General features: G+C 40.6%; 1 protein-coding gene across 2 annotated transcripts in view; it reads right to left on the minus strand.

Annotated features, from left to right (window-relative positions):
* The window catches only part of NKAIN3 (sodium/potassium transporting ATPase interacting 3), a 200,561-nt gene that overhangs the window by 144,978 nt on the left and 27,787 nt on the right, over positions 1-27,796 (minus strand). The window lies entirely within an intron of this gene.

The following is a 27,796-nucleotide window of genomic DNA, read 5'->3' on the forward strand; positions in this document are numbered from 1 at the left end:
GTGTCTTTCTTCGATTCCAGCCAGAATATCAGCTTTGTGTTCAGCCAAACAGGCCCAGGTTGCGCACTGAATAAAGTATTTTATAATTTTTCATATTTCTGTTTACTTACTATTTCATAATAAAGTAATTATAAAATACTATCTTTGTGTTTATTTGATTCCTATTAAAGAGAGTTACTTTATATATAGTCAATATAGGCACAGAGTTAATTTTTTAAACATTTTCTAATGGTGGTGTGCCTCGAGATTTTTTTCATGAAACAAGTGTGCCTTTGCCCAAAAAAGGTTGGGAAACACTGATTTAAACCAATATTCTGCAGTGTTGTGCACTGCCTAGCATAGGTAAAGAGACTGAAAAACTTGGACCTGTTCTTCATCCCACTCTTCCAACACACAAAGGATTTTTTCAAAGAACTGGAATTTGTTTTTTGTCTCATGCCCTGATGATCGGCACCATCAGAGAACAAGATCTCGTTGCATGAAATTGGAGATTAAAACTGCCCCACCGAGCCTCCGTGTAGTTATTTTGGACAGTTGCATATGGCTCATCTGATAGCACTCCTTGCATCCCTAACTTTACAAACAGGCACTGAAGATAGGAAAATGATGCCGCAGGAGTGAATTATTCCTTCATCTCTGGTAAAGCCATTTTAGGAGGTGCTCTCACTTGCTCAGATTTAACTATGCCCTGAATAATAATAACTCTCATATTTTGAGATAAAACTGAGGCCATGAAAGAATGATGATCCACCTATGGTGGTATAAGAATGTAATACATTGGTTCTACCAGTATAGGACATGTAGTTTTTTGGCCACGGCATCAGCTTGTTTTTCCTCACTTCAGTTCAGTTTCTATCTAAAGCATGTCTAGAATCAACCCAAATGTTCAGGGACTCTTTGGTAAAATGAACTGAGGTAAAATGAAAGGCTCAGCTGCAATGAAACAAAAGAAATAAAAACTTTAAAAGCTGACAACTGTTCACAAATCCAGTATTATTGTTCTGTGTTCTGCCTGTCAAGTGGTATATTTGCTTCTGAAGATGAAGCAAATAACACTCGCAGATCAAGGTTCAATGACCCAGCCTTGTCATTTTCAGAAGTTAAAAAAAGCATCTTAATTCTGACTTCTGTTATTTTCCAACATCTTGCACATATTTTCTTGGCTTGAAGAAATCTATTCCATGAGACAAATCTCATTTTCCTTCTCTAAATTATTCAGGTTACATTACAGTTTTCCCCTTTTTCAAATCAGGAAAGAGCACAAGAGAATCTATACTCTGTTTCCTAATGTTTCCCTGAAGACAGAGATAAAGCCTATCTAGGTCTTATCTGCTTTTCTGTTTTTCTTGGAATGACTGTACAGTTCATTATACAGTTTGATGCTATTATCCTAGCTTTCCAGTATTCTCTATGGTTCGTTCACTCAGCTCAACAAGTTATTAAACTCTAAGTAGACAAATGAGGCTATTCTCATTTGTAAATCTGTGTGAGCTTTAAGTGTTGAAAATTTACACTCACAGCAATAATGATTAAAACAAATCCATTAAGGGCAACTTATTGAGATTAACCCCACATGAGTGGAAAGAAGCACTGGGTGTGTCAAACTCTGGTATCTTCCAAGTAGAGATTTTAAATGACAGAAGTTCTTTATACCAGAAAATACTATTTGTCCATCTAGCCCAATATTGTCTACTCAAGCTCACAGCAGCACTCCAAGTCTTTCATGTCACCTGCTTCCCCATCCTTTTACCTTTATTGTCAATGTTCATGGCTCATCTCATGAACAGCAATACTGAGATCCCTGGGCCCCTAGTTATAGCCTAAGTACCCCCTCTTGTATTCCTGATAAACCATACTTTGTTAATTGCTTGAAAGTCTCACACAATTAACAAAATCCTAGCCTAGCCTCTAGATGCTATTGGACTGCAAGTCCCATCGTTCCCACCCAGCCTAGCTAATGTTCAGCAATGATGGGAGTCCAACAGTAGCTAGGGACCCATTTTTTAAAAAACTATGTCATAACCTCTACACAACTACTATTTAGATATCAGCCAGGTCGTCCCTACAACTCCAGAAAGTTCACTTTCACAGTAAAGGTTCTTTTTAAATTTATGCCAACCATTTGCATTTTCTTCAAGGTGGTTATTCCTAGCACTGAACTCTGCACTCCAAAAAAGAGGATCAAAGGCAGCATGCAAAAGTTCAATCATAAGCCCAACAAGACAGGACATCAAATATCATGCTAATATGCACTATGTGCTGCAGATTAATTTTAGTGCGCACGCCTTGGGGTCACATCAACAGCACAGAGAGTTTTCTGGATCACTAAACTAAAAGACATACAGCACTTGCATTTGACAGAGAGAGTTCATTAAGTAACTCACTTTGCTTTCAACTAAGAACCTTATCATGCTCAAAACAGATGTTTTCAAGACTGTATGTTCAAATTTAGTTGACCTAAAACAATGGCTCTGATATCCAAGGAGGACAAGCAGTAAATTGGGAAATTAAACTAAATGGTATTTTAAAACTTAATCCTAAAGTAAAGCAAGAGGAAAGCATTGGGCACAAATCCAGTGTGAGGGCAAAAGTTGGTGATGATAATGTATAAGTGCACTATCAAAGATCTGTCAGTTCTTCTGAGTTTTCTCAAATATACAAGACTGGAATAGCCCAGATTTATCAGAATAACATTTCTGCGGCTTATTTAGATGATTAAACCCTCCATGTGAACAGTGCTGTATTCGAAATAGCAGTTTTGATAAATGGCCTGTCATGCAGAGATACATGTACAGGACTGCTATAAAACTCTTATCATGTCACTACTTAGCCTATTTTAAATTCTCTTGTTTGCCTCAATTATGAGCAAAACTGTTAGATTTTTTTAAAAGAACTCCCCTCTCAGACTCAGAAATTAATGTTTTTATGGTAATTGTTAACACCTGTTCTTTTGATACCTTTAGAGCAAACAGAGTTACAGGTTGAGTTTTGTTGTGTGCTGCCTCTAGCCAATTTCAAACACTAAGCAGAACAAAACAGTTACCTTTGTTTAAATTGCTGGAATACATTTTTAAAAGCTTTTATTAGTGGAGAATTATTTGTCTCTGCAAGCAAATAATTACTTTTCAGTGCATTACAGTGGGAGGAATGAGGGTGAACAGAAAACTACAGCTACTAATAAATTATATGCATAATGTTTTGAAACTACTTACCAACACGTGTGCTAGACTCACATCCTAATTTGACCTAATAAAATGCACAATTATCAAACGTTGAGTTTAGCATTAGTCCTCAACATTCTGAATGGAAGCAGATGAAAATTAGGGCAAAAGATCAAGATGAGACAGAGCCAAAGCACATGCAATACAAGAGATGCAAGATCAGAGATCCCAATTTATGGATTGCCGTTCTTTGTTTAATTAAATCAGATGCAAAAGGTTCTGAATTTGATTGGATGGGTGGGTTGTGCTGGGCTGAAATATTCATCCCAGCAAACTATGCTAAACTGAAAACAGTGCTAAGGTGAAAACAAAGACTGGGTTAATATTCAGAGGGCAAGCAAAAGTGAAGTATTCTATCTTAAATAAGAGAAGAGATTTCTTTCGCTTTCTTTGAACATCAAAAAGAGCCTTGTTGCTGCTTCATGCCTGGAAAAACAGAAAATGACACAGGAAGGAAGGAAGGAAGGAAGGAAGGAAGGAAGGAAGGAAGGAAGGAAGGAAGGAAGGAAGGAAGTTGTAGGGTGGGGAGAAGGGGATGGAATTGGCTACCTTGCATTTAGTGCAAGTCAAGAATTCTGAAATCCCCCCTCTCCCTCCCTCACCTAATATTGTTGCATCCTTTTGCAGAAGACGAATGGTGTAGGTGTGTGGTATTCAGCCTAGCACTAGTTTAACCTATCCTTCAATCTAAACTACTTTGCAAAGCTGCTATGAGGCTCATGGTGGATGGGTGGAGAATAGAGGAACAACATCTGTATATTAATTTAACTGCCTCCCCAACATGGAACTAAGGAAGCAGCATGACTAGGGGCAGAGAATTAAATACCCCATACCCTAGCATTATGGGACACGGGTGGCGCTGTGGGTTAAACCACAAAGCCTAGGACTTGCCAATCAGAAGGTCGGCGGCTTGAATCCCTGCGACGGAGTGAGCTCCCATTGCTCGGTCCCTGCTCCTGCCAACCTAGCATTTCAAAAGCACATCAAAGTGCAAGTAGATAAATAGGTACCGCTCCGGCGGGAAGGTAAACAGTGTTTCAGTGTGCTGCTCTGGTTCGCCAGAAGTGGCTTAGTCATGCTAGCCACATGACCCGGAAGCTGTACACCAGCTCCCTTGGCCAGGAAAGCGAGATGAGCGCCGCAACCCCAGAGTCAGCCACGACTGGACCTAATGGTCAGGGATACCTTTACCTTTACCTTTACCTTTACCCTAGCATTGTTGGCTCAGTAATACTCAAGACACCCTATTCCTTATGTTAAGATTTCTTTAAAGTCAGAAAATTCCTTGCATCATATGTAGATTGGTCTTCTTAGTCACTGACACTTTCTGAATATCATACTAATTGTTGAGCATCAAAGAGAAAATGTTAATTCCCCTGTTTATATTTTGTGTAGAAAGTAATCATGCTATTATCAATATAATTATGGCCTTTTTAAATAAAAAATGGATATGTGTGAGAGTGTGCATTAAGGAATATAATGTATATCATTGAACTCTCACGGCTGTCTATTAAACATCTCTGGGAAGCTGAAAAATCCTCTTGAATAAGATTGGTTCAGGATATAGAAAAGATAAATGAACTGTCCTCATGAATCAGCCTTTTTGAAGCAGACAAAAGGTATCAAGAGACTCTGAGGCAGCCAGCAAATTGACAAGAAGTACATTTGTGCATAAACTTCAGTCAACTCAGACACAAAAAACTCGAAAGGACCTAAAATACAGATGCATCACTCTGATATATTTCACCAACAAAGCCATCCTGAGACAAACATTTTGTCATAGTATGGCCGGGGGGGGGGGAGGCGGGGTTGTTATTGAAGGAAATATTGTTGAAGGAGATGGGAATCTTACGTTAGTTTCTTGAGTTTTTTTGTCTTTTTAAATTCTACTTTGTCTCTTCGACTCCCATTGGACTTTGCCATCTAGTGGCAGGCAAGGAAAGCAGCAAAGGGGAGCTCTTTTCACTATCTTTCTCATCTTCTTTCTTTTTAAAGTTATTTTAGTTCATTTCTACCCCACTCCAACTGCTCAAGGCAGGTTAAATATACAATAGAAGTGTAGATCTAAGCATATTCACAATGAAAACAAGCTAAACTTTCCTTGAAGAAGCCCCCTGATTCCTGATGGTCCCACCTACATAACCTCCCAGCAGCTCAACAACTTTGGCTCCCCCCCCCCCCCCGAACAAAAACCCTGGCCATGGATATATGCTCACTTAAGAAGTATGTAACATTCCCTTGACCACTTTGAAATGGAGGCTAAAGGGAAGGATGGTATATATCTGTGTATTGTACATACACTGGTTAATCCCTAAAGCCCATCTACACAACAAGTAACAGAAAAGAACATTTTTCATTCTGTTGGTTGGAGCCCTTTGATCTTGCTGCAATAATGTGCTTGGCTTTCAAGCTGAAAGGTTTGAAACCCACCGACCTGGCATGATTCAGTTTTATAAGACACAAGCACCTTGAGATTTCAGCTCACAGTCTGAAGTGAACATTTTAGTTGGTTTGTTCAATATAAATTTGACTGCACCAATTTCTGCAACATAAACTTTCAGCTGTTATGTTTTTTTAGGTTTAATGTGGATGTGAACAAACACTGTAGCTTGTATCTAATAATGCCCTTCATGATGACCAAAGGATCCTTGATACAGCATAAGAGAAACAGGAAGAAAGGCAATTTTGTCAATTTGTTCTATTCTATTCGTTTGTCTTCCATAAACCCTCCAAATCTTCACTAGAGAGTTGGGACACCCTTCAAAACAGCATAGGAGGTGGTAGGGAGAGAGAAAAATCAGAGGGGGAGAATCCTGTTCTACTGAATCAAAATAACCTTTCATCAACATGAAGAACATTATTGAATGGAACTGTCTCACAAGAAGATGACTCATTAATTTGCTACCCATAACATACTCGAGAAATTCAAATATGAAAATATTAGTTAAGATTAGATAAAACTCAAATCGGAAAGCACTAATAAAGTTGCAATAAAATTAAAGAAAGCAATAAAATACCTACTAAAAGCCTGACTAGATTAAAGTTCTCATCATATGAACTTGGAAATGATTTTAGAAATGAAGAAGTCTTCTTTCTCCAGTGAAAGCATGTGATAGAGGTTGATGTAATTTGCTTGATTCCAGTACTGTAATTTCTACACTGACTTTGTTTTGTCTTGAGTGTCTAATTGCCATTGAAAAACTAACAGCCATTGATATTAACAAAATCCTAAGTATTATTCATGTTTACAAAAATGACCAGGCACCAAATATAAGCCCCATCTGCCAAGGAACAATTGGGAGTACATTTAAAAAGCTTGTATTGACAAAAAACCAGACTCACTCTACAGTATTTATCTGGCTGAACTTTTGATCTCTTCTGGTATTAGAATTACACCACATTAACAATTTGCCTTCTATCACCAAATTACTACTTCACAGAACTCTGAAGTTCACAGGCCACAGTCTCACATGCTTATCATTTTCTCAATTTAATCAGACATTCTTTTTTGCATTGCTTTGCTGTGCTTTTTAAAAAAATGCCTCAAAACCTTGTTACGCTGCATCTCTTTAAGGAACAGAGTGCTTAAATGATCTGCTTTCCACTTCTCTACAAAACAGGTTTCTCACAAACAAAGGAAAAGTGACAAACTTCTTGAAGAACCGTATCTGAAGAAAATGGGGCTCAGAACATCAATCTGCTATTGTGAAAGCAAGCCTCTGAGGTTATGCAAGAAATATAATTGAACAGAATAAGAAACGTGTGTGAGAAAGCTTGAACTGCCATTTAGAGACATTTCAAAGAATGTGTCTTGCCTTCATACAATAGCTGCACAGGATAACTCATCCTAATTGGATTCTGCATTGTGTGAGCTAAATATATTTCCCACTTAGCCTAGCCTTAGAAAAACAAGTTACATTTTCATTTTTAAAAGCTAGAAAAGGAACCGAAGATTAAGACAGAGGAAAAATAAAAAAAAACTTTGTTCATGACTATTACGGAGCTGATTCTGCAAGTGTTTCAGTTGCTTGCAACTGTCGGAAGCACTCATTCCTTAGCTTCAGCAAGTCTACATCCTCTCACCCTCCTGACCATCAAAAAAGAGAAAACCCTAATCCCTTTGTGCTCCAGATGATACTGCAAAATATCAATGCAGATGCAAGGAGTTCATTGCCAGTATTGGCCCTTGGAATGGCATTGTATGGTATGAGTAGGCATTGCTCCAACAGTGTGCCTTCGTCTATCAGGTTCCAGTGCCACATAGAGCTTGAAAGACAGATAGTACAGAGATGTGAGCATAGAACAACCAGGGGAAAGTCTGACAACTTGCAAACTTTGGACTGAATTATCTGCCCAGAAGCAATGAAATTCCTGAATAATTACTGTAGCTGCTTGGCGAGCTTTGGGGGAGGAGATGCCTGCATGACAAGCATCACCCACCGTGGCCAAGAGCTGCAATACCAGCATCCCAGCAGCAGGGGCACTGCCGTTTACTGGGAAGGAAAGGGAGGGAGGGAAGGGAGGAGTCTGTGCAGCACTGGAACTACTAGTGCAACTGCACCATGCCAACCTCACTGCCACCTTACCCCTCCACCTCCAAATATCACCTCCACTGCTGGGAAGCTAATACTGTGGCCCAGTAAGCATCCTACTTCCCAACTGCCACTCAATTCAGGTACACCATTTTCAAGCCATTCACACTGCATGGGGCATTATTATTATTATTATTAATACCCCACCCATCTGGCTGGGTTTCCAACAAAATATTAAAATACAATAGTCATTGAACATTAAAAGCTTCCCTAAACAGGGCTGCCTTCAGATGTCTTCTAAAAGTCTGGTAGTTGTTTTTCTCTTTGACATCTGGTGGGATGTCAGGGCAGATGCCACCACCAAGAAGGCCATCTGCCTGGTTCCCTGTAACTTGGCTTCTCACAGCAAGGGAACCGCCAAAAGGCCCTCCGCCCTAGACCTCAGTGTCTGGGCAGAACAATGGGGGTGGAGACTCTCCTTCAGATATATTGTTTAGGGAGACTGTTTAGGGCTTTAAAGGTCAGCACAAACACTTTGAATTGTGCCCAGAAATGTACTGGGAGCCAATGTAGGTCTTCACCTAAGAAGGTAAAGGTAAAGGTACCCCTGCCCGTACGGGCCAGTCGTGTCCGACTCTAGAGTTGTGCGCGCATCTCACTTAAGAGGCTGAGGGCCGGCACTGACCGGAGACACTTCTGGGTCACGTGGCCAGCGTGATGAAGCTGCTCTGGCGAGCCAGCACCAGCGCAGCACACGGAAACGCCGTTTACCTTCCCGCTAGAAAGTGGTACCTATTTATCTACTTGCACTTATGGGTGCTTTCGAACTGCTAGGTGGGCAGGAGCTGGGACCGGAGGACGGGAGCTCAGCCTGCCACAGGGATTCGAACTGCCGACCATGCGATCGGCAAGCCCTAGGCGCTGAGGTTTTACCCACAGTGCCACCCGCATCCCTTTAGGTCTTCACCTACTAAAGCCAATTTAGTGTTACTCCTGACATGTAGGCATTACTACTTATAGCTAAAAGACTCCAGTTGCAAGCCCCTGACACAAATCTGCATGCTAATTAATATGTATAGATGCCAATCTATACATGCTCAGCAACTCTGTAGGCAAAGTGGGGGTGCAGGTTGAGGTTGTTTTGTAAGTCTAAAAGCAGGTGAGGGCAGGAGATCTGAGGCACATAACCAAAGGGCAAGGGCTTGAGCCCCTTGAGGAGGACCCGCACATCTCATGGGAGCCGTCCTTCTGTGGATAACTATTATTATTATTATTATTATTATTATTATTATTATTATTTACATTTATAGACTGCCCATCATCCATTGATCACAGGGTGGTTTACAATAAATAGCCAAAAAGATACATACCATAGTAACAATAACTCCCCCCCTACACCTACACACACACACACACTTACAGTTAAAAAGGCCATAGATTTGTTTAATTAGCCAAAGGCCTGCTCACAGTAGATTGCAGTTCAACTTGTGATGAAAGCTCCCAGCCCCCAAGCTGTCCAGACAATAACCACATTCATTATTAGAACATGGCTGTCTAAACCAACCCCATCTCCTTTTCCAGTTTGTTGCTTTTTGATGGCTATGAGCAGATGTATATCTAAATTATCTCTGCTCTTTGTTTAGAAGTCTTCCAACAGTCTTGCCTTTGACTCTCAAATATTTTTGCCTCTTAATCAGATTAAGAGTGATTTCCTGTTTTCATTTTTTCCAGCCTTCCTATAGATTCCACCCAAAATGTATTCTTTCAGGAACTTGAGCTCGATAACCACACTCTTTAATAAAGTTAGCAGTCTCATGAAACGGAGGCTAATTTTCCTAACGTGATTAACGAAAGGGTGAGTATTTGGTCTCCTGTAATTACTCTTGTACCCAGCCTGCTAGCCAAATCAATTACCAATTTCAATTATCTCAATTATTGATATTACTGGATTAAGAGCAAATGGGATTAACGCTTCAACATCACCATTTCCTTCTACAATTAAGATGTGCAAATGAGATCTTATTATTTTGTCCTAGTTGCAACTGGGTATGTAAATAAATTTAGAAATCAGAATGTGTTGTTGAAACCTGCAGATAACAAACCTGCAGATATTCAAAGCGCTGCTATCAAAATATAAGTAGCATTTTACAAAGCTGATATAGTTTGTTAGGGTAGTGTCCAATTAAGTCATGGTCTGAGTAGACAGATTGGGTGGAATTCAAAGTTGTGCTCTTCCAAGTGTTCCACCCGAACAAACATTTCAGCTTGTCAGACAAGCGTAAGTTCATTGATGGGTTCAACCCCATGCGGATGGTTAGGGAAATCCCACTCACTGAAGACAATGGGCCCATTGATTTCTATGGGTCTCCTCTGAAGAAAAGAAGAGTTTGAATTTGATATCCCGCTTTATCACTACCCGAAGGAGTCTCAAAGCGGCTCACATTCTCCTTTCCCTTCCTCCCCCACAACAAACAGGTGAGGTGAGTGGGGCTGAGAGACTTCAGAGAAGTGTGACTGGCCCAAGGTCACCCAGCAGCTGCATGTGGAGGAGCGGAGACGCAAACCCGGTTCCCCAGATTACGAGTCTATCGCTCTTAACCACTACACCACACTGGCTCTGAGTAAAAGGTAGTTGGATACTACCCCTGCTAATGAAGTGGCAGAATTTATTTCTGTGTGAATTTGAGTGGCGTAATACCAAAAATCTAATTTTCTAGGACATCACTGATACTTTACAGATTTAAGGGGGAGGCGAACCTTCCTCTGAATTATGTTCTTTCTGATACCATCATATTACATCAACATCTTGTACATGCATGTTAATCCACTCTTTTTGTAGCTGCTATCCCCCAAAGTCAACATTCATGCATTTGTTTGTGTGTGAATAATTTATCCCCGTCTTGGTCCACCAACCAATTTTACAGGCATCTAAACACGGACTAGTCCCAATCACATAGTCATTAATATTGAAGAAATGTAAAACTAGGCCATGAGTCTCAAGTGCATCAATGAAATTCTTAGCTCAGACTGCAATGACTACATCTTCACTTCATACTCATTCTACTCCTTTACTAAATTTAGGATTATGGGGAGTCTGATCCGCCCCTCAAATTCATGACAATATAAACAAGTAACTAGAATTGTCATGTGTGCTGAATGATTTGCTTTTCTAGCTTTCAAATGATGTGTGATGTTTCAGGCTTATTGATAGTCTGTACATTTTTAGGAACTACCATATGCTTTTTGCCAAAGTTGGTGAATTAAAAACAGATGAAGGTCTGTTCCATACCTTTGCATGCAAAAATTGTTACAGGGTAGAGGAGTGTGGATCTGAATGTATATTGTTTTCCTATACAATCAGATTTTATTTACTATTAAAGGCTTGTCATATCCTGAGCTAGTAGCTTTGACCCTTGACCTAAAGCAGAACATTTCTAGTTGGCCTGTCAGGATATTTAATCTGGCATTTCTAATAAGCACACAAAGTCTATTGGCTGGATGCAGCCTGCTAAACAGGGTTCCCCATCCCTGAATTAAAGGAAAGATGACAAGGAACAATAGGATTAAGGAAACTTTCATTCCATCATCAAGTTAAAAATACTGATGCCAGAAAGCATTGTCTAGGCTTTTTGCTCAAAATTAGCTTTTTATTAAGTGAAATGATTTCCTGAACTCCACAAGGAAGGGTCTGCTAAAAGATATCTACACAGCCAACAGAGGATGATGCTCTGTATCAACTTTTCCCAGCATGTCACCCTCCAGAAGTTGTTGACTCCAGCTTCCATCATTTCCAGCCATTATGGTTAGTCAGTCATGCCGGGTATAGAGGGCAGAGGGGGCTTCAACTCCCCCAATATTTTTGAGCAGGGGGGAATGCACCCCAATATTGAGGGAGCCACCCCTGCCACCAGGTCTCTGGGCAAGGGCTGACTTACATGCTTTTGTAATAATACTGAGCTATTTGTAAAAAGAAGCAGCTAATATCTGCTTTATCTATTGTGCAGGCTGAAGTACTCAGAATAAACCCTCTTGTTATTTCACACACACACACACACACACACACACACACACACACACACACACACACACAGACACACCTTCCAAATTCTGAATCAATCATGTGGCTGACTGACTTTATAAAATGCTGACAGAGACAGACAGCATGAACTATAAACCATGTGAGAACATAACATTTCAGAGCCTCTCTCTCAGAAATGCAGGGACATATCAACATAGGGAAGCCATGGCTAATCACTGCCCTTCTGGAAATTTTAGAATAGCTGCAGAACTTATGGGGCTTCAGGAAAGAGATAGACAATTTGTTGCTCACATCAGGAACTTACATGAGTCCATATTGTGATACCTACCTAGCATGTGATGGTCACTTTTGCGTGGATAACTGTGTGAAGCAAGTGGAAGAATTCAGAACGCTTAATTCATTCTTGTGTCAAATGGATTAAATTTTGGAAGGGAAAACAATTTGTACATTTTAAAAGTTAATTAATGAATTCCTTGTTAAAACTAAACTTCAAAGAGAGAGAAGTAAAAGAAAAAAGAAAAAAGCTTTGAAGATCAACCTGAGCAGATCAAATGGAAATTTAACTTCTTTCTCCTTCATTATTCTAAACAGTGTTTCTATGAACCAGAGATGGATCTTCATATTTCTTTAAATAAAAAAAAAAAATACATTTGAAAGTGCTAAGAAAAAAATGCAGGCAGTATCATTGCCTCTATTTATGAAAATGAATGTCAGTGCTTTCAATCCCTTAAGTACATATCAGCAGGCTTAGTAGAACCTCAAAATTGCAGAAGTACCAAAAATACACCCTTCCTGTACAAGCAAGAACTCAAACAAGAGAAAGCGGGGGTGGGTGGGTGCAGGCCCATGCAAACCAGAGTATGGGCAAAGTTCCTCCCTTTGCTCCAAGCACCTGCCTGCAAGCTTCTTTGGCAAATTCAGAGGGCAAAAACATCTCACAGCACTTCTAGCCTCTCCTTATAAGTGCTTCTGCCTGTCTGGAACGTGTCCTGGGGCTGTGACAATGACCTTTTGTTTGCCTGGATTGAGAGAGAGGTATAAAAACCTCTCAATTGTGCATGGCTCAAATGCAGCCTACCTTACAAAGGCAAAGGTCACATCATCTTTTTCTCCACCCATTTCTGGCCTCTGGGAACACCAGCAACATTTTCTTCTACCCATTTTCTTCCTAACTCTACTCAGTTAGGAATACAACTCCTCAGAGTTTGTTCCAGAAATTTTGCTTTCCAATAAGGAACAGCATTTTTATTAACACTCCCCCCCCCAAAAAAAACCCTCCCCAAGTTAAGGTGCCTCTAACCAAAGTCTGGCCAAGTAATTATTGAACCCAAGGCTGAATATTCCACAAACACCACTTGCCACGGGAGGGGATATAAACATTCAACAAAAAATGAAACAATATTCTACCCTTTCATGCCAGCAGCTTCCTTCTGCCTAATGGTAGAGGTAGCCTTGCCTTTTCATTGTTCCAACTGATGGAAGGCTCTGCTATTTATTGGCAAGCAAAGCAAAAGAAAGTCCCACCTCACTATCCTCTCAAGCAACACATGGACCAATGGAGGGCGGGGGGAAGGAAAGGGCAGGATTTCTGTTCTTTCTCCTCAATCACCATAGCTTTCGTTGTTGTTGGCTACTGATCCCTCATTTCCCTGGCTGTCAAGGTGGATATTAATTTGGATTTCCTCGAGTCACAAATAAATTGATGAACACCTGGCACTTTTTAATTTAATTAAATTTAAATGTTAATGGCTATTATTTTGTGAGTTACACTTCAATCCACCCCCAGTTTAAATGCCTCACTGTGTATATTCTGGAGACAGGGAAAATGTCCAGACACTGAGAAAAATATTGCTGTTTTGTATCATTTGACTGCTTTGTAAAGATTTTCAAGCTCGTCTGGCAGAATGTACCTAGAAGGCGGGGGAGCTATTGACTTGAGTGTAACATTCATGGAACATGTGCATCTCAGCAGGTGTCATGAAGGGAAAGCAGTAAAAAGGATTGATTTTTAAAAAGAGTCGCAGCAGCAGACAAAGTAATCCTTTCCCCTCATGTTCAGCATGACTCTTCCTATTCAAGTAGTCAGGATCCAAAGACTGTGCACGGACACACTTCCTGGATCTTGTCCATCACCAGCCAACCATGCTGTTGTGTGTGATGTACCTTCAGCTCCGTGATCTCTTTTCCTTTACTTCCTATGAAAAAAGGCATTTGTTTAAAGGATTCATGGAAAGTACAACTGTGTAACTGAACATCTACGTATCAGCTGAAGACACGTCTATTCCATCTGGCGTTGGGGATTTTGGAGATGGCTGGCTGTTCGGTTCACTGTGAAATTATATAGAGCTGAAGTTAAAATTTGTGGAAGCATTTTTGTGTTTATTTATGATTGTATAGCTTTAATGTTGATATTTTGATTTGGTGTTTTATTCCAGGGTTTGCACACCATGCTAAAAGCCTTGGTTGAGGGGTGGGTATAAAATGTTAATAATTATTTCCATGCTGGAACATTCTAAAGTGCCATATCAAGCTACAGAGGCTGGGTTTATTGTGATCCTCCTGTAAATCACTACATTCATTTATTATGGATGGCACATGCAGTTATGCTCCCCGTGATACAAATGTAAATTTGGAGCAACTGCACTTTCTTCTGAAGGGTTATTATTATTATTTATAAGATTTATATACACCACCTTTTATCAAGAAAAATTCCAGGGCACTGTACAACATTAAGAACACATTGTATGGAGCATCAATGATAAAAACATAATAAAAAGCACAATGGCAGACAGCATAATAAGAAAATAATCATAATAACAGTCCCCACTCCCCACAGCTTTAACAGGCCATAGATTATTTAATGGCTAAAGACCTGGGTAAATAGGAATGTTTTTGCCTGGTGCCTAAAGACATGTAACGATGGTGGCAGGCAAGCCTCTCTGGGGAGAGCATTCCACAGTCAGGGAACCACCAAAGAAAATACCTTTTCTCTTGTTGCCATCTTCTAAGCCATAGGGTCTGGCTCCGTTTCTTATGGGGAGAGATGGTTTGAATTTTTACCTGCCCCTCACATTTCAAAACTGCCTGCTTATTATACACCACTGCCAGGTGGTAATTTTTTCTCTCTCAATCTGTGTGTATATATATATATACACACAAATTTGTAGCATACAGCATGCAGAAGGTTGGCAGGCATTATCAAACACTTTACACTTGACTTGTGATTCGCTTTCCAGAACTGGCTGCTGGTTTCCCCAGGGGTGTTAAAAGACTACTGCACACATTCCCGAATGGATCCACACTTATCATACATACTCAGGTACTTTAGAGGGATGGAACATCTTTGAAACCCACCTAAGAGGAATTATAAATCAAACTTTGACTCATCACCTATCCCTACTGATTTCCCTTCTGCTAATGCTAACACTTATTTCCATTAAAGATATGCAAATTAACATCCTTGCGAGCTGAAGGATCATACTGTTAAGAGGCTGGATGCTGATTCATCAATTATTGGCTTGCCCTAATTAGTTTGCTAATGCTGGAGTGCAATCAGAAGAAGGAAATGGTTCACATGTCTGCCTTTATTAATGAACACAACCAGCTGCCGTTACTATAAAATATAGTCTGTTCCAATCATTTGTTTGGCACCTGAATTCTAGAGGGGAGAAAAATGAGTTCAGCAAATTAACTGCATCATTCCCATATAGTTTAATATGTGAAATCTGTATCCTGTTGGATACACATGGCCCTCTAGGGCATATAGGCTTGTGTGCTAGAAGGTGCCATACTGGTATGGTTTATTAATAAATGGAAGAGCATGTGCTGTGCTTGGAAATGGTTCCAGGCTCAATTTCCAGTATTTCCAGATAGGGATGAGAAAGACTCATGCATGAAACCCTGAAGAGCTGCTGTCTATCAATGCAGGTGACACTGAAGGAGGTGAGCCAATGGCCTGAATTTGGGAGCGTGCAGGAGCGGCATGCTTTCCTTCTCTATTTTTAGCCTTTTCTATCTCTGAGGAGGTTACCCAAAGTAACTTGTGAAAAAACATATACAATGAACAATAGTTCTTTAAAAACAGCAGATCCCGCATTTCAAGCCAGTTGAAATAATGAAGTTTTCAGAAGCCTTCTAAAAATGGAAAGAGAGATGCAGTGGATCACCACAGGGAGGATATCCCACAAGATCCTGCCTCTTCTTCCTACCCATCTAATATCACAAAACAATGAAGCAGAGAACAGCGCCTCTGAGGCTGATTCCAAAATCTGGGTAGGTACATGTAGAAACTGACAGTTCCTGGTCTGAAGACATTTAGCATCTTAAAGGTTAACATGACCACTTCAGCATAAAACAAAGCTAAACCTAGAACAGTCTGTGAGACTGTAGATAGGATTATTTCAAATGCAAGTCAATAGTGTTTCCTAGCCTAGTATGGATCCCAGCCAACCACCTAGCGTGGATCTTGTTGGTCCGCCACCCAACTACTTGTTACCTTGATGAGCTAGATGTGCTTTCCCCACCATTTAGTCCTCACTTTGTCTATGCTGCAACCAGATTAATTCAAACCTCTTTTTTTCAGTAGCTATGGATGGAAGTGGGACAAAACTAGGTTTCCAGTTAAAATCAAGAGACTGAAACTCAATTCTTAATAGTAATGCGCTGTAATGTCTGTTTAAAGGATTGCTTACAAAGGCTTGTGGTTTTATTTAGTCACTGTTACCGTGGTGCCTCGCTAGACGAAAAGAATTCGTTCCGCGATTCTCTTCGTCTAGCGGTTTTTTCATCTTGCAAAGCAAGCCCATTGACAGCTTAGCGGATTAGCGCTACATCTGTCAAGCGGCTTCCAACATCTGTTAAGCGGCTTATCAGCGGAACAGCTGATAAGCGGCTTAGCGGCTTAAGAAAAGGGCGAAAAAACCGGAAAAAAAACGCGGGGGGGATGCAAGATTTTTTTCGTCTTGCGAAGCAACCCCATAGGGAAATTCGTTTTGCGAAGCGCCTCCAAAACGGAAAACCCTTTCGTCTAGCGGGTTTTTCGTCTTGCAAGGCGTTCGTCTTGCGGGGCACCACTGTATTTGACACACCACTGCATAAGCAATATGGTTACTATCCCATTAAAATATGTGAGATTACTATTTCACTCCCTACTTAAACTGTAGCAATTTCCCCTATCAGTCTCCTTTTCCAATTAACACACAACTCACTACATGAGAACTTCATGTACCATCTTCAACTCTGTCCACACTTCCTTCACTGAAGTCTTCCAGGCTTCCCTCAGAATTGCAGTTACTGTTTTCAAGCTGGTCCAGCAGTAACTGTCACCGCAAGTTCACAACAACCAGCTGTAACTTGGCAGTAGCTCTTTTGTGAAGTTTGCTAGAGGGCCTTGCTCTTTCCTCAGCAGAACTTCAGCTATTTGGCTCAGTGGTATCAGTTCCTGGGTTGGATGTTTAGCTCCATTGCTGCTTCTGGCTTCCTTCCTTCTGGCTTCCCCAAGCCTCTCCTAAGTGCCTTGCCATTTTATTCTAGTCCTGTTGACTTCAGCACCAACAGCTGGTCTTTCACCAGTACTCAAAGTGGCTGTTTATTTACACCAGGCAGGACCCTCTACCCAATCACTACAATTTCTGGTTGAGAGTTGTAGTTGCTGGAATAGGACCCCAGCAGTAGGTGAAATAGTAAGTGAGAACAGTCTCATCTAACTCAGGAGACTGCAGGGCAGACTTGAAGGCCTGGCACCCACCAGAAGACACCAAGTAGTTTGGCTACTTGATAGCTTTTTGCAAGAAACTACAGTGGAACCTTGGTTCTCAAATGGCTTAGTTGACAAACTAAGTTGGCTCCTGGACGCTGAAAACCCAGAAGTAAATGTTCCAGTTTGTGAACGTTTTTTGGAAGCCAGATGTCTGATGCAGCTTCTGCTTGAGTGCAGGAACCTCCTGCAGCCAATCGGAAGTCACGCCTTGGTTTTCAAACATTTTGGAATGTTTGCAGACTTCCGGAACAGATTACGTTCGAGAACCAAGGTACCACTGTATATTTAATTTTGCCTTCCAAGTCCAATTTTCATTCTGCACAGCCAGAAAAGTCTAACTACATATTTAATTTCATTCTGCAATATATTCTACAACTTGCAAGTCAGTAACTATGCGACCAAGAGCCTCACGTGCTGTTTAGTAATAAATGTGATCCTGCCTACAATACTGCTGCCAAGGAGATGAGCAGCACTGAATATGAAACCAATTTTACCATTTCAGATTGTATTCGTCTTCCTTCTACTATTGTTGTGGAAGATGGGCATATGATTTACATTTAATTCTAATCTGTAACTTTAAAAAAGATGAAAAGCATATGGGAATTATAACAAAGAAGACTAGATGAACCATTAGAGGAAAAGTTGGGCTATGCCATTCAGCCTGACAAACAGAGGCAACATTCTGACAGCTAATCACTGTGCGTTTCAAATAAAAAATATAAAAAATCTGCATCTACCCAAGTTCCAAGCTGACCTATTAATTTTAATAGGCTGGAGGACTCCCATTTAATGGTTCAATGGTTATAATATACCGGTGCTTTCCTTTGCATAATCAAGAGGCTCAGTAAGCAAAATAACTTTTTAAACTTAATATATCAAAAAGGTTTCTGAAAATGTTAAAAGCATTTCAATTTTTCTTTAGAATTATTAAACTCTTATCTAAATACTTCTCAGAATAGTTATATGCTTTCAGCCCCATGAATACATTTTCCCCTTTCCCCACAATACCTTATCTGTAGGCACAGATATTACTAAAGATGCATATCCATAATAAAACTATGGAGTCTCATCATGCTGCCTTCAACCCCATTGGCAATCTACAGTGTCAGGCTCTTTTCCAAAGAGGCCCATAATCATTTTCAAGGTCAAATTCTTTGCTCTGTGAATGCTTGCCCAGTTTCAGAAACACATGTGATGCTTCTCTTGCAGTTTTGGAGTAGACATACGGGTATCTAATGCATGCCTGAGATCCAGGAATTCAAATGGTTGAGAAAGCGTAAGAGCTTAAGGCTACAATCCTGAAGTTGCTTAGTCTAGAATCACTGCAGGTTAGGTCATTTCAAAATGGCAGCTTTAAATCTCCCTGAGCTCTGTTGTATTTCAAAGAATGTCAGTGTTTGGGGTGAAAGGTCCATGCCACCTGAAGCCATGGAGGTGGGTGAGATCTGCCCCTGCCACCACCTGAAGGATGCACTCATCCCTCTCTCCTATAGGGGAGTCTCTCTGAGACAAAGACTCTCTTAGACAATCACCACCACCACCCCACTCAGGTTCCTGGAGGCACCATCCAGGAGTGCCAGCATCTTCTTAAGATCAACAGGTAAAAATACAGTTCCAGGGAAAGCAAGGCACCCTATGGGCTGCACAGAGAAGTCCTGCAGCCTAGACATGCTTCCACATTCAGGGTCCATAACAGAATACATGGGTATGACTTGGAAGTACCAGCAATTAAACTCTCAATAAAATGTGATCTCATGGAAAATAATATTTATATCATTCATTGAATTAGATATGCTATGTCTTAAATTGTACCAATGTACAATGAAAATTTTCCAAATGTTACAGAAGAAAAGATAGCTCAGTTGCTACTGATTTATGCTGTTAAAAAAAAAAGTTGGATTGGAATCAGACAAAATGAGTTAATTTAGCACCCATTCAAATAAATGATACTTGACTTCTGACAAAACGTACTCTGGATCCAATCCTTTGCTTTAACTATGTGTGCACAGCATCAGGGAAAATAGATTGCATTAAGGTGCAGCATGAAGTTAAATCACTCAAAACACCCAATTTTAGTTTTCATTCTAGCACTTGGGATTATTGGTATCTTCCTTGCCTCAAGCAACCTACTATTACCACACAAGAAACTTTTAAAAATAGAAAACAGCTTCCCTTTTTTGCTCCTACTATTCCGTCTGAAGAGAAATACACTTTGAAAATTGTCACTTTGCATTGTGCAACCTGTCAAAACAACCACCTGAAAAGAGTAACATGCCTTTGGACACTGATGGCAAAATGTGTATATTCAGGTGTATCAAGGGAAGCACAATAGGGGAAATCCTAAATTACATTTATTTGCAGCCCATAACATAAGGGCTGCCTATGAAGTTACTAAGAAATATATACTCAAGTTTTGAAGTGGTATGTATTGTTAATTTAGATAACTCCAATGCTATAACTGAGCTAATACTAGCTGACTGATAATATGCTTGGAAACCGATTATGACAAAATGCTTTTAACTTTTTACTCTTATTGTTCAGTCATCATACAAATCCTTTATTAAGCTGCTAAGAACTTAAGAGAGTTTCTCTTCCCAGAGAAGTGCAAAATGATGTTGAAGCTCTGGTACTTAACCAAGGATACATACAAACTAACCTGTTGGTAGCACAAAAATGCAGCAGTTGTTTGTTTCCCCCCAATCTGGAATTGTTCATGCTTCTCATCTACAAGTCACTTTCGATCTGGATTGATTCTAGATCCTGCCCAGTGCTTTTCTCCCAGGGGGAGCACTGATCCTACCATCCACAAGAGTGGATGTGTGGTTACATGATACATGTTTTAAGACCCTTTGATTAGGTTATCTGTACCTTTCCCTCTCTGTACATGTCCCAAGTGAATGAAGATGGAAATGCTAACTGCAATCTTGGTATAGGCCCATCCACAGCATCATTGGGCAGGTGTGGAAACACACACAATTGTGTGTGGGCTACATAGAAAAGACAAGTACTTGTTTCCATGGATTCTGAGGGAAAATGCTGTGTGTATATAACCCAAATCTGAGGGGCCTTGAGTTATCCCAGAAAGGGATACATTATTTCAGTATACAACAGCAACACATGTAGGGCAGAAGCGGCAACGCTTGTGTGCAAAGTAGGGCTTATCCACACTTCTGCTTGCCCCATGGCTAGAAAGTATGGGTCCAAGAGGTTTACCTCTTGTTCCATGCTTTCTAGGCATGGGTCCAAGCAGTTTCCTGTTTACACTGCCACTTTCCCCAGGGGAAACTTGCTCTTCACTACTGAATTGGAGTAAATGTCAATCCGCAGAAAACCCAATTGACATTTGCTCTGATTCAGCGATAAAGAACATGTTCTCCCTGGGTGGAAAGCAGGGGGACAAGCAAAAGTGGACATGGTTCTCCCCCACAGCAATCCTATGTGTTAGGTTAGGCTGAGAAGTAGTGACTTCTCACCCAATGAATATGTGCTGGGAAGCTGCAGCCAAGCAAACCCACAGTGTTTCACATTCCATTGTACATAACCACAAGTACATGCACTGTGAGCTCCCTTAACACTGTAATGCATAGGTGGGGAAGGAACCTTTGGCCCTTCAGATGTTGTTGGACTACAACTTCCATCAGCCCTAGCTAGCATCTCCAACAAGATCTGGAGGGCCACTTTACAGTGTTTGCTGCTAGTGTGTATGCAATAACACACTTAGCATATGGAATGCAAAATTAGCATTTTAGTAACCAGTTCATCGTCCCATTTGATCCACAATCCAGGTATGACTAGAGCTTCCATTAACACCACTCTCCTCTGAGATGTCTGGTTATTATCAAATCCCCGTTATTCAGATGCACATTTACTAATGCACCTTACATGTCCATCCAGTTTATCTATTCTCCTACCATTCATAGATAACAGACAACATTAGATTTAATGGCTCTAACTATTCTTTTAGCTTTTTATGGAATAAAAGCCAGAGACTTCAATAATTAGCTGAGAGGAAACATGAAGTGATTAGACACTGCAGTTGAAAGCTCTCTCATGCAGACAGAAATTAAATAGCTCTATAGATAGCACATACTGCAACGGCACATTGCTGCTCTGTTCACCCTCCCATTTGTCCATAGCTAGTGGGGAAAACACACTCCACCCATCAGGAAGAATTAGCCACACAACCTCTAAGAGCAAAAGCACAAATCAAGCAAGCTATGTTGCAGGTATCATTGTTAGTATCTAGCAGATAATATGAAGTCAAGTCAAACAGGAAGATGGGGTGGAAGGAAAGGTCATTCAAAACTTGTAGAAAGAGAGTGATAATGTTGCAATCCTAAACACACAATTTTACAGCTTAAGTGATAAAAAGTAAGTATCTGAACTTTTCAACACAGATATTTAATGCAAAATTACCAGGTCCCCAAAGTAAGTTAAATGCACAATATATTTCCCCTTTTAAGGTTAAAATTGTCACCTAAACCCAACAGCAAAAGAAATCACCCCTCTCTCATGTCCACCAGATGCTGCATTGCCTAGAGAAACTAGAAAGCAGCTGTGTCGGTGTTAGAAACTGAGATATGAAAGCTAGGAGCAAAATGGCACCTTAAACCTAGGTTATGGGTACAACAAAGGAATATCTAGGCATGCTTTTTAATAAGAAAAATACAAAGCTGAAAGTGAATGAACAGCTAAAATATTATGTTCATTTTTCACATGGTCTAGTCCTTCCCCTGCCCATCCCCCTAATATTCTTAAGAGGGTCTTTTCTCCAGTCTTCATAGAGTAGCTGGAAGTGGGGAGGCAGGAAAAGATCCTCCTTTCCTTCCACTCTGCAGTTTTAATCTGAAATTTTAGGCACAGTACTGCCCCCAGAACTCAGAAACTACTCGCACTAATGAAATTCCCTGTTGCAAAATGTGCCTAGAACAATGCAAGTTTCGAACACTGAGCTGTGCTTGCCTCCCTTTATATTGTTGCAGCAATTCAACCATACTTGCTTCTCCCAGGGCAGCATCCAGGCAATAGTCTATCATACCTGGCCTTGGTCAGAACTGAGGGTTGTGAGTTTTTACAGGAAAGGCTTTAATAACTTCATTGCACCATTATGGCAAAATATTACCTGTCATAAACATTTAGATTTCTCTAACATTGTGCCATGACCTAGCAGCAGCTGAGTGTACATGCCCAGGAGATAACGTGCAGAGTCTAAGAATCTTCCTTCTTTCCTACCATGCTTCCCATAAGCCTATTCTCAAATTTAAAAGAGCAGTTTGGCAAGGCAGATGAAGACATTAACTGGAGTAACTAGGGAGAAAGCCGTAGGAGTTACACTGTTCTAGGGATAATGCAAAGAACAGCAACAACAGTTCACGTCACAGTAAATTCATGAATGTCTTTTTCCATGTCTGGGCTGGTATGATGCCTGCACTTCATGAAATAAAATTTGTGTATCTGTGTGCTCCCAGAAATGTAGTGTTCTCCATTGTCCTGTCAGGAACAGCAATGGCCAAATGTTCCGCTTCTTTAGACAGGCATGGGATACCTTTTTTCAGCTTAAGGGCGATATTCCTTCATGTACAACTTAATGGGGGACACATGCCAGTGGTTGGTGGGGCCAGAGGAAATTGGACAGAGCAACTAATGCACATTTTACCTTTATATAGTAAGTTGAATTCTTACCATGCAAAACTCAGAGATTGACTCTCTCTCTCTCTCTCTCTCTCTCTCTCTCTCTCTCTCTCTCTCTCTCTTTCTCTCCCCTCCCTCCTTCTCTCTCTCTCTGTCCTCCATTGTGGCAAAGGAGGCATTCTCAGAGTTCCAGCACACATTCCAGCCAGGCAAAAGCACTCAGGGATGCTGCAGAGCAGGGCCACTTAGGGATGTGGCCTGGGGAATAGCCCAAGAGCCAGAAAGAGCTTCTTGGAAAGCAGCATCCAATCAGAAAACACAAAGCACATCTTAACTGCCTGTCAAATCATGGAAACAGGAAACGTTACATCTACCACATAAATCAACCAGAATAGTCACCTTTCTAGGGACCATCATTCAACTTAAAAGATGGCTCTTGAATTATATCCTATATTTATCACACTTGTACTTTTTTCTTCAAATAAAAAAAAATCTACTTAGCAGTACTATAGTGGATTCTTCCTTTGCATGCTAGGTGAATAATGGAATGGAAATCAATATGATTTATCAGATGGACTGCTAAAACATGATGACTCTTGGCACAGTTTTTATGCATTTTACAGGAATATCACTATGACAAAATGACTTGGGAAGCTTTCAGTTGCACTGACCCATTCAATCAGAAGTGGTACCTCAAAGAACAATATATCAGGTCATACTCTCCAAATGTATTCACCAAATATTACTTTTACAGTTCCATTCTAAGCATGAAGCGATGAGGCACAACGGGAGGGTTTAACAGAAGTAACTTTACCTCTTTTCCCTTTTAACTAGCTTCCAATGAACTTTAAAAGACCCATTCTGTCCAAACTTCTATCCCCACAGGAATCAACCAGATTCCTTGGGAATCTCCCAGCCATGGGAGGTTCGCAAGCAGGACATGAGCACAATAGCACTTTCCTACTCAACACTTCCAGCAACTGAAGTTTGGAGGCATGTTGTCTTTGATCCTGGAGGTAGTACATAGCCATCTCATCAAGTAGCATTGCTAGCAGCCATGAATTTAAAGCTATCCAAATTGGTGGTCATTACTGGATATTATGGTAGCAAAGTCAATAATTTCACTCAGTGTTGTGAGAAGTACGTCCTTTAGTCTGTCCTGAATCTTCCAGCATTCAGTTTCAGCCCTGTTCCTAAGGGCTTATCAACACTCAATTTTGTTCCACACTTTCTAGGCACACATGTGGCATTCCAGGTCTGTATTCGAGTGTTTTTGTAGCAATTGTTGTCCCAGTGCATTTCCTTGGAAAACTAATGTTTTACTTCTGAACCAGAGCAAATAGCAACCCGCTGAAAACATGATCACAATTTGCTCTGATTCAGCAGTAAAACATGGGTTTTCCCAGGGAAAACTCTGGGATGGGGTAGTGGGGTTGCTCAGACCTGGACAGTCTGGACCTGTGCCTAGAAACAACATGCAAAAGGAAGTGTGGATGATCCTTAATCAAGACAAATTCTAATGGATTGTCAACAAAAAAACCCTACCAAACCACATAGGAAAGCTTTTATGATCAGGAAACATATTTCATGGAAGAGTCTGTAAAAGACAAAATGTCAACCAGTTAAATAAAACCCCTCACTTTCCCCTGAAAAATCCATATGTTGCTTTGCAGTATATTTTGTACACTCATTCCCTTACCTTAACTTTTTTAAAATAAAGAGACAAAACAACTCCCTCATCAGTGAATATGACCAAAATTCATAGTTGTTTACAAAGGGGGACACAGGGAGAAGCAGCAAGGAATTAGAGCAATACCCTTTCTTCACAGAGCAATGCCCTTGCTTTTAAACAGAGATGGCACAAAAACTAAATGGTATCCTGCCTTCCTCACACATGAGGCAGAGCCACTGAGACATTCCTAAATTGAGGTATATACTATTCTGTCAGAGCAAGGATTCTGGAACCCTTCAAAAGTGACACAACAAGAACAACAGTAAGAACAACAACAAAACAATCCAATAGAAATATTTGTTCAACATCTGCTAAAGATCTGAGGCATTACACTGCACAGCCAAATTGATACATTCAGGGAATATTTTGTAGCAGGAATCTTGAAGGTCTCTGAAAAAGACAAGATACAGTGGTACCTCGGGTTACATACTCTTCAGGTTACATACGCTTCAGGTTACATACGCTTCAGGTTACAGACTCCGCTAACCCAGAAATATTACCTCGGGTTAAGAACTTTACTTCAGGATGAGAACAGAAATCGTGCTCTGGCAGCACGGCAGCAGCGGGAGGCCCCATTAGCTAAAGTGGTGCTTCAGGTTAAGAACAGTTTCAGGTTAAGAACGGACCTCCGGAACGAATTAAGTACTTAACCTGAGGTACCACTGTATGAAAACTCCCCAATTTAAACACAAATCAATGGGAAGCTTAGAGAATATTACCTCTTTTTTAATTGATTTGCCTGATCTGTCTGGAAATGAGTTTTCCTCCCCAATGCCTTTGGGGAGTAAAATATCATCTGAAAAAATCTGAATGGGAAACAACATACTAGCCACTGTAATCAATGTAGAAATGAAATTAAATGTATCAAATGATAACAGAAGCGAAATGAAACAAATGAGACCATGAATGAAAAACAAATTCAAAGCGGATTCCAAAAGTGAAATGAAAAATTGTTGAAAAACTTTTTACAGCTGAACATTCCTGTATTCCATCTTTTTATGGTACCTTCTGCTTGCTGCAAGCTTCAGCTTCCAGCTTCAGCCATTGACTTCAGGAAATATGAACTACATAACACAAATACCGTGGTTCTGTTTGGTTACAGCTGCTCTTTTTTGCTCAGCCTGTCCTTAACAGAAACAGGATGTTAATTGTGCAAAATGTAGCATTAAATAATATTGCTCTAAGCCACCTATCTATGTGCAGCTCCTCTGCGTGGAGCACCATTGAGCCACATGCTGGAGCTTCTCATTTAAGCACTTCCTGGCTCTGAACTTACTGCCTACCCAGACTTACCATTGGATTATTCCAGGCAACAAGAGTATAAATAGGAAGCTTCCTGTTCCATTTCAGCCATGCTGGAGCAACACAGTCTTACTGAGCTGTGAAGTGTTCTTGTATCAATGGTTCTTAAATATCAGGGGTAGGCAACCTAAGGCCCATGGGCCACAAGTGGCCCATGGGGGTCATTTAACCGGCCCACGAGCCACCCCCCAACCGAGCCACCTGGTCGGTGAGTCCCCACGTGCTGCGCTAAACTGGCACAGCACGGCACAAGGACTCGCTTCTGCAGCACCAGAAATTGCATCTGCGCAGACGCGGACCCCGGAAATCGCGACTGCGCAGATGCACACACACGCAATATGGCCCACGGAGGGATCTCCACTGGAGTGAACTGGCCTAGGCGAGGTAAACCTTGCCGACCCCTGTTCAACATCATTGGCTCTATCTTGCACCTCAGACTTATCTCCTGGTTTGTCCTGACTTACAGTGTAATCCTAACCATGTCTACTCAAAAGTTTGTCCTATTGGCTTCAAAGAGGTGTTCTTCCAGGAAAGTAGGGTTAGGATTGTAATCTTATTCTTTGTCCCCAATGTTCCTGGCTCACCTCAGAAAGCCACCCATGACTCAGCCCTCACACCTATGCATACATTTCTGGTCAATAAAATCAGATCTTTATTTTTACATTTCTGGTCATTCAACCATTAAAATAATATACAGTATATTAATTGTTCCTCTTCCCTCTGCCTGGCATGTGCAAACTTCTGGAACACGTTTGCAGCAAGTTGATTATTTCAATAAACATTAACAAAGTAACATCCAACCTGGAAATCATGTAAACACTATGAAAAATGCTACTTTGTACAGAATACAATTGCAATAATTCAGATGGATGATCATGGATAATTTGAGCAATTATAATTTGATCAACTATAATTTGATAGCCAAGGAACTCTTGCATATAAGAAAGTTTTCATCTGGAGTAAGGAAAAGGGAAGATCTCCCTAGGCTGAGAGTCCAGAGATAGATGCAGTCATGAAAGGGTCCTCTCTTTGTGCCCAATTCAATAAGAACTAACACAAAGCAGGGCTTTTCATTCCAGTCTGAGAGGTAATAGTAGGCATTCTTTATGGATCTCAATAGGTACTCAAGTGAAAAAGCAGAAAAACAAAACAAAAGTCATATTGGCATTACCTCTATATCTTAAGGAACAGGAAAAGAATAAGTTGTCTTTTCCAGTGAAGGCATTGCCTACACTACATCATCGTACTGCAGGACAAGAGCTAACACTATCAAATAATATAGCCAGATCACATAAGAAGGAGCATAATTTTACGATCAGCATTTTGCAGTTTACAATCTGTTAAATGTCAGCCTTAAAAAGTTATGACTGACATTGCACCCTAGCTTTGAATGGATGAGAATTGCTTCTCTAGCTTCAGATATGACACAATAATGCTTCCCATTCAACATTTCTATAGTAAAGAACTGATTTCTCAGAAGGTGTCAAAGAAATAAAGGACAGAGTACTGTATCACTCTCCTCCCCCTACAAAAGCCACATGACTTTGAATGGAAAGATGTTGGAGAGAGAGGAAGAGACTG

The sequence above is a fragment of the Podarcis melisellensis genome (assembly GCF_964234715.1).
Source record: "Podarcis melisellensis genome assembly, chromosome: 7".
Classification (NCBI taxonomy): Eukaryota; Metazoa; Chordata; class Lepidosauria; order Squamata; family Lacertidae; genus Podarcis; species Podarcis melisellensis.